General features: G+C 46.4%; 1 protein-coding gene across 2 annotated transcripts in view; it reads right to left on the bottom strand.

Annotated features, from left to right (window-relative positions):
• Positions 1 to 670: 670 nt before the first annotated feature.
• The window catches only part of LOC102392299 (sine oculis binding protein homolog), a 166,684-nt gene continuing 161,354 nt past the window's right edge, over positions 671 to 6,000 (bottom strand). For both annotated transcript variants that reach the window (XM_025294667.3, XM_025294668.3), the window contains one exon: positions 671 to 2,594. The gene's annotated coding sequence lies outside the window, so the exon portion shown is untranslated. The remainder of the gene's footprint in view (positions 2,595 to 6,000) is intronic.

Below are 6,000 nucleotides of genomic sequence, written 5' to 3'. Positions count from 1 at the left end.
ATTTATTTTTTGACAAGTGAAACCAACTCAGTGCGGAGCCTGGGCAGGTCAATTCACTTTTCTAGGCTTCAGTTGTTTTTTGTTTTTTTATATATATATATGTAAAACAAGAGGATTGGGGTAGATCTACATTGACTAGAACTAGGTATTCATGTACTTTCCATCTTAGAAACTTTCTGATGTTTAATTCAGGTACCAAAGTAAAACCAGACTGACTCTTCCCATTCATGAAGCACTCCTGACCTACAGGTGAACTGATGTACTGATGGGAGCAGAGTCCACTGGGGAGTTTTGCTTCTAGCGCATGGTGCTTCCTGAGCCTTAGAACCAAACCCTTGGAGCCAAAAAAATCAGGACTTGGAGAGCCTTTGGGAAGGGGCACCCCAGTCTACAGGCTCACTCCAAGAGCTCACTCCACATGTGCTGTGTGTTGTCAATGATGGACATGGTGGGAAATCAGACCCTCAAACAGACCAGGTGGGCTCTTGTTTGCAGAGATGCAGGTTGGGAAGGGCCAGCTTCACTCCTTCTATTTCGACATCTTTTAAAACTAGCTTTATGTAAAAAAAAAAAAAAATTTCCCTGGGGGAAAGACATGAACACCTTCTGTAACAAGGAAAATAACAACAATAGTCATAATAATGAGAAAAGCAAAATAAGCACATGTAAGTGCATTTTTCTTTCTTAGAGATTTATTTTTGTTTGATGAATCGGACACTGCGTCAGGGAGTGAGGAAACGTTGGGGGCCCCCCGCAGGGAAAGGGGTGCCCAGAGGTGGGGCTGCTGCGTCCTGCATGGGCGGGTTTGGTGTTGGGGTCGGTTGGTTGGTTTAATCGGTGGCTGGAAGTTTTCCTTTTGTTCACTTTTATAAATCTCTCCCTGGGCTTGCGAGCTTCCCCTCCCTCCCGCCCCCTTCCCCTGCCCCCCCACATTTCATTTTTAAAAAGCGAGCTCGCTCGCCAGGTGTGTCCCCCCAAGCTCTCACAGCTCTAATAAATAAGGAGCACCTGTAAGACAGTAGCTTGACTTGTTAAGTGACTCTGTACAAAGGAGGATATAGAAATACAGTATGTACACCGCATCCACGGCCCCTTGGTGCTTCAGGGCCAGCGTGACACCGTCCTGGCCTCGCCCGCCCCCTCCTGCTGCCAGCTCAGCGGCCTGTGGGCGGGGGCACCTGGACCCCTCCAGAGGGAACAATTGCTTTATTGGAGTTAGTAAACAGATACACTGAATCACAAGGTGATTTGATTTTTTTTCATTTTTTTTTTTTGTTTTCTTCTTTTTTTGGATTTTTTTCCTTATTTTTTCTTTTTTTTTTCTGTACTCATCAGAATGGGATACTCCACAACTGTCTCACCAACTCAGTGCCAGTACACATGCTCTAGAGGACTTCTGGACTCCCAGCTACAACTGTACAAGTGCACACAAGAAAATCTACCCTGTTATCCTCCACCCACTGATTGAGGATCGAATTGCACATTTCTCTTAACCATGACAGGAGAAAGCAAACAGTGAAACAGAATCATGGGTGAGCTTTCTCACTTTCCCTCCTGTTTTCATTGGTTTGTCCATACCATTCTAATTATCATGAAAGGGCTCTGCGTATAGAGAGATTGCTTCACTGACTTCCTGGATCACCGAAAACCATCAGGGTTGAAATTTCATCCAAGTCTTTCGTGACGCCCAGCAAATATTCCCCCTCGGATTATTTTACACCTTCAGGGCATTTTGGTCTTCAGTTCAACACTCTTGCTCTGTTCCCAAATGGGGCGCTATTTAGGGGAATTTAAAGAGAAAGCTGAGAAGAATAAACATTTACCGAGTTCTCTTGGCATTCAGTCTCTGAAAAACCACAGTATAAACTATTCATGCTGCTTCTTACATCTGTCAAATCGAAAATTAAAAGCCATAAAAGTGTAACACTGAAAATATGGCATTAAAAAGGATAAAGGTGGCCTTTGTAAAAATAACAAGAAAAGTATATTAGCCAATAAAATATTCTAACTCTTCATTTAAAAGTGCATCCTGGGCAGGACAGAGATGAATCTGGAAGCGTTGGGACTCCAGTACGATCCCTCTCCGCCGTCAAAACGTGAACAGTATAGGTCCAAAACCGTACAATGCAAATCACAACTCTTCGTGTAGCAGCAAAACCACAGCAGTTTTTAAAAAGATTTTAAAAAGATTTTTGTTTTCAAATCCGGATCGTCTTCCAGCCTCACCCTCTGAGCCTTGGAAGATGGGAGGGGAGAATACCTACATTGGTCCTGGTGGCTTGTTGTTTTGTTGTTGGGGTTTTTTTTTTTAAACCAGGGGCAAAAATCCCTAAGTTCCTCTGGGGAGAAGCAGAGATGGTGGCGGCAGGAAGGCTGGGCCCGCTTGGTGGGTCCAAGACGTGCTGGCTTCTCTGGGCTAGAGGCCACTGAAGGAGAGCTGCTTCCTCTGAGATGCTTAATGACAGGAAGCGGCTTTATTTGCTTGAGTTTTAGCCAGAGGGGGTGGTGAGCGGACCAGCTGGTGTCATTGGATGGCGAGATATGGTTTGCTCTGCGCCCTCTCTCCATGCAAGTTACCCTGTGAGTGCGCGTTCCTAGAAATAGAGGAGAAGGGGTTTGTTAGAATCCACAGGACCAAACCGTCCCCCACCCCCAGGCTGGGGAGAACCCCGGCATGAGTCAGAGCAGCGCGCTCTCCAGCCGGCAGGTCAGACTGGAGAGGAGGCCCCACAACGGGGCGGCACAGCCTGGTTTCCACACAACTTTCATTCACGGTTCTGCGCAGGGTCAGCCCTGCCAGCTTTGCGTGAGGAAATGAAACTCGAGTCGCTTTTTGGAATACCATAATGAGCATGGCGCACCACGCCCTCGCCCAAAGACCACAGCGGCATCCTTTGCGACCTGGCAGCTTTCGCTCTCCACGTTAGTGCACCCTTAACTGGCAGGAGGTCTTTGGAGCTGCTCAAGGGCACCCCCAAAGACAGGCAAGCTCGTTAGGGCACTTGGAGCTGCAGACCTCACCCCCGTACCTCATGTAACAGCCCCGAGGTTTGCTGCAAAGGAGGAAGGCCATGAGATGAACGTTTTAGCATGTGAAAAATTCCTGAGACACCTAGACCTCTCTTTAGGGGTTTCCTATAGGGACCACTGAGCTGGAAGAAGTGTCCCTCTCTGTGGGTCAGCCTGAAAGGTGAGCCACTCACATCCCTTCCTATCCAAACCCAACGCGGGACTCATCCCAGTACAGCAGGTATGAAGGACGGTCACCAGGAAAGTGGGGAACGCCCATCCCAACTTCCACCACAGATGTCGGGCTCTGCCTCTCTATCTTTACTGGCTTATTTCATTTGCTACCAGTTTCTTGGCTTAAAATACAACCTCCTGAAGACACTCTGCCATCACCCCTAGGAAGCAGCCATTTAGAAGTTGGCCAACCAAACTGTGAAGTCCCTGAGGTGTGGGGAGAGTCTGTTTTGCTCACGTCCCTACACCCAGGGACAAACGTGTTCAGCTCAACACACATTTGTCAAATGAATGGGAGTCAAACAACTCTTGTCCCCCATGTCCCCAAACAGTACTTTCTTCCCCCCTGCCCATAAATGGAGATGTCAGAAATGTGAATGGGTAGAATTTGGCTAACATGATGTGGTAGCAGAGGGGTCGTAAACATCTTTACAACTGTTGAGATTATTCCTAGAACAATGAACAAATAATTTCAGGTGATAGAATGGAGAACTTGAAGAGACCCCAGAGATAATATACACAATTTCCTCATTTTATAGACGAAGAAATAGAGGCCACAAAGAGACCTGGAAACGTGCTCAGAGTGTCTGCAGCATGAATTTAGCTCAAGTGTGAAGAGGTCAAAATGCCCACTGGGAGGACTACATCCAAGCTTGTGCTTTGAACCCTGCTATCCAAATCCTGGTGTTAATGGTAACCATAATAATGATCAGCCAAAAAACAAGACTTGAAAATCTGAATGTGCATGACAGGAAATGCCTGAGTTCCCCAAATCACATTAAATCACCAGATCCATGTGCATTTAATATGTATATTAAATAACCAAAGTGAAAATGCAAAACACCACAAATATGCAATGGGAGTGGAATTACAAGGCCATGGAAACCTTTTCATTTGGCATGGTCAGATTTGGAAATGAGGCTATTTATCTCAGAATAAAGAGCTCACTTTAATTTCTTTTCCTCTTATTCTTTCTCTCTCTTCTTTCTCTTTCATTCCTTCCTCTTTCTTGCTTTCTTTAAGACAATGGTGAAAAGAGGTACCAAAACAAAAACACTAAGAGCCACCATCAAATAAGAGGTCACAAAGGACTGAGACGCGAACTTGGAAACTGATCCAAATGGACAGAGCATAGCTTTTCTGGGGAGGATTTATTTTTGTGTAAGAAGCACAGCAAGAAACTTGCTGTGAAGAGAGGAAAGCCATCCCTACCTCTGGGCTTGGGACCAAGAGTGACCAAATCTCATAGTCAGAGGGGACCTCTGAATCCTTTCTTTAAAAAGGGGAAAAAAAAAAAAAAAGGTGTTTAATGCTTTCTTCCAGTGACTGGGAAACACCACCATTTTTAATTACTCATTCAAGAATACTACAACTGCTTTTTCAAGGATATAGCTTTTTTCTTTAATGTGAGCATGACCGCCTCCAAAGGGAAATATGTCTCAAATAAGTCTCCTTATATTGAAATCGCCTTTGGACAAAGGCCAAACATGGACAGCAACAGCCTGCTTGGAGAAAATCTCCAGGCTTTCATAAGGGACCAGGAAAACAGGATTATAATGAGAGCCATTCTGGAACCTTAACTACAGCGTTTGCCATCCCAAACACTATAATAATCATTATTATTCGCTGGTATCTATTATTGTCTGGTAAATAATATGTGTTTTCCCCCAAAGTTCTAAAGGGTGCAGCTGCACCGCACTCTATTTTTTGCAGCCCCACTCCTGCTGCTCGGAAAGCCTCCTCACACCAAGCTTATTTTAATGGCTAAAGGCAAGATCTGTGCCATTTCCTTCCCTCTCCCCACGCATGTGCCGAGTCTAGGACACCCACCCAGGCAGGATGGTGGTGTTGCCGAAGTGCGAGTTGCTCTCAGCGGATGATGTTTGAGGAGGGGGTGAACTGAAGGCCTCCTCCTCTGTCCTCCTGGCTGTGGCTGGTCAGGGCAGCCCCTCTGTTGGTGACACAGGAATCAATGAAAATGAAGAACCAAGCTTGGGAGTCACCTTGCTGCTGCTAAGTCACTTCAGTCGTGTCTGACTCCGTGTGACCCCAAAGACGGCAGCCCACCAGGCTCCCCCGTCCCTGGGGTTCTCCAGGCAAGAACACTGGAGTGGGTTGCCATTTCCTTCTCCAGTGCATGAAAGGGAAAAGTGGAAGTGAAGTCGCTCAGTCGTGTCTGACTCTTAGCGACCCCATGGATTGCAGCCTACCAGGCTCCTCCGTCCATGGGGTTTTCCAGGCAAGAGTACTGGAGTGGGGTGCCATTGCCTTCTCCATGGGAGTCACCTTGCTGAGAGCTATTGGCTGGCAAGGTGTGAGAAACTGAAGAGTGGGGAGGGAGTGAGCTTGGGGTTTTAGAAAGTGCTCGCGGCAGGAAGTTCCAGGGCCCGAGCCGACCCTTGCCCAGCAGAGACATCATATGGGACAATCTGTCCTCTCTGTCTAAATTTCCTGATCTGAGTAAAGGGGAAAGTTCTACAATAAGTGAGACAGAGACGTAGACTATAGTCCAGCACGAACCCTCTGCAGCCACGTGACCTTGATTCCTTAACCCCCTGAGCCTGGATTCTTCCTCTGTGAAATGAAGGCCTCGGTGAGATTTTCTGTCTTCCATCTCTCATATTCTGTGACTGTATTTATAGGATCTTTGGACCGAAGCCATCATCAAGTATGGAAGTACACACTGAGAAGAAAGACTATTAACATCTCTACCCTGAAGTCCTAAGTTTTAGAAAAAAATCTCCTTCTTTCCAACTC

Source organism: Bubalus bubalis, chromosome 10 (assembly GCF_019923935.1).
Source record: "Bubalus bubalis isolate 160015118507 breed Murrah chromosome 10, NDDB_SH_1, whole genome shotgun sequence".
NCBI lineage: Eukaryota > Metazoa > Chordata > Mammalia > Artiodactyla > Bovidae > Bubalus > Bubalus bubalis.
This window is presented reverse-complemented; position numbering and strand designations above follow the sequence as displayed.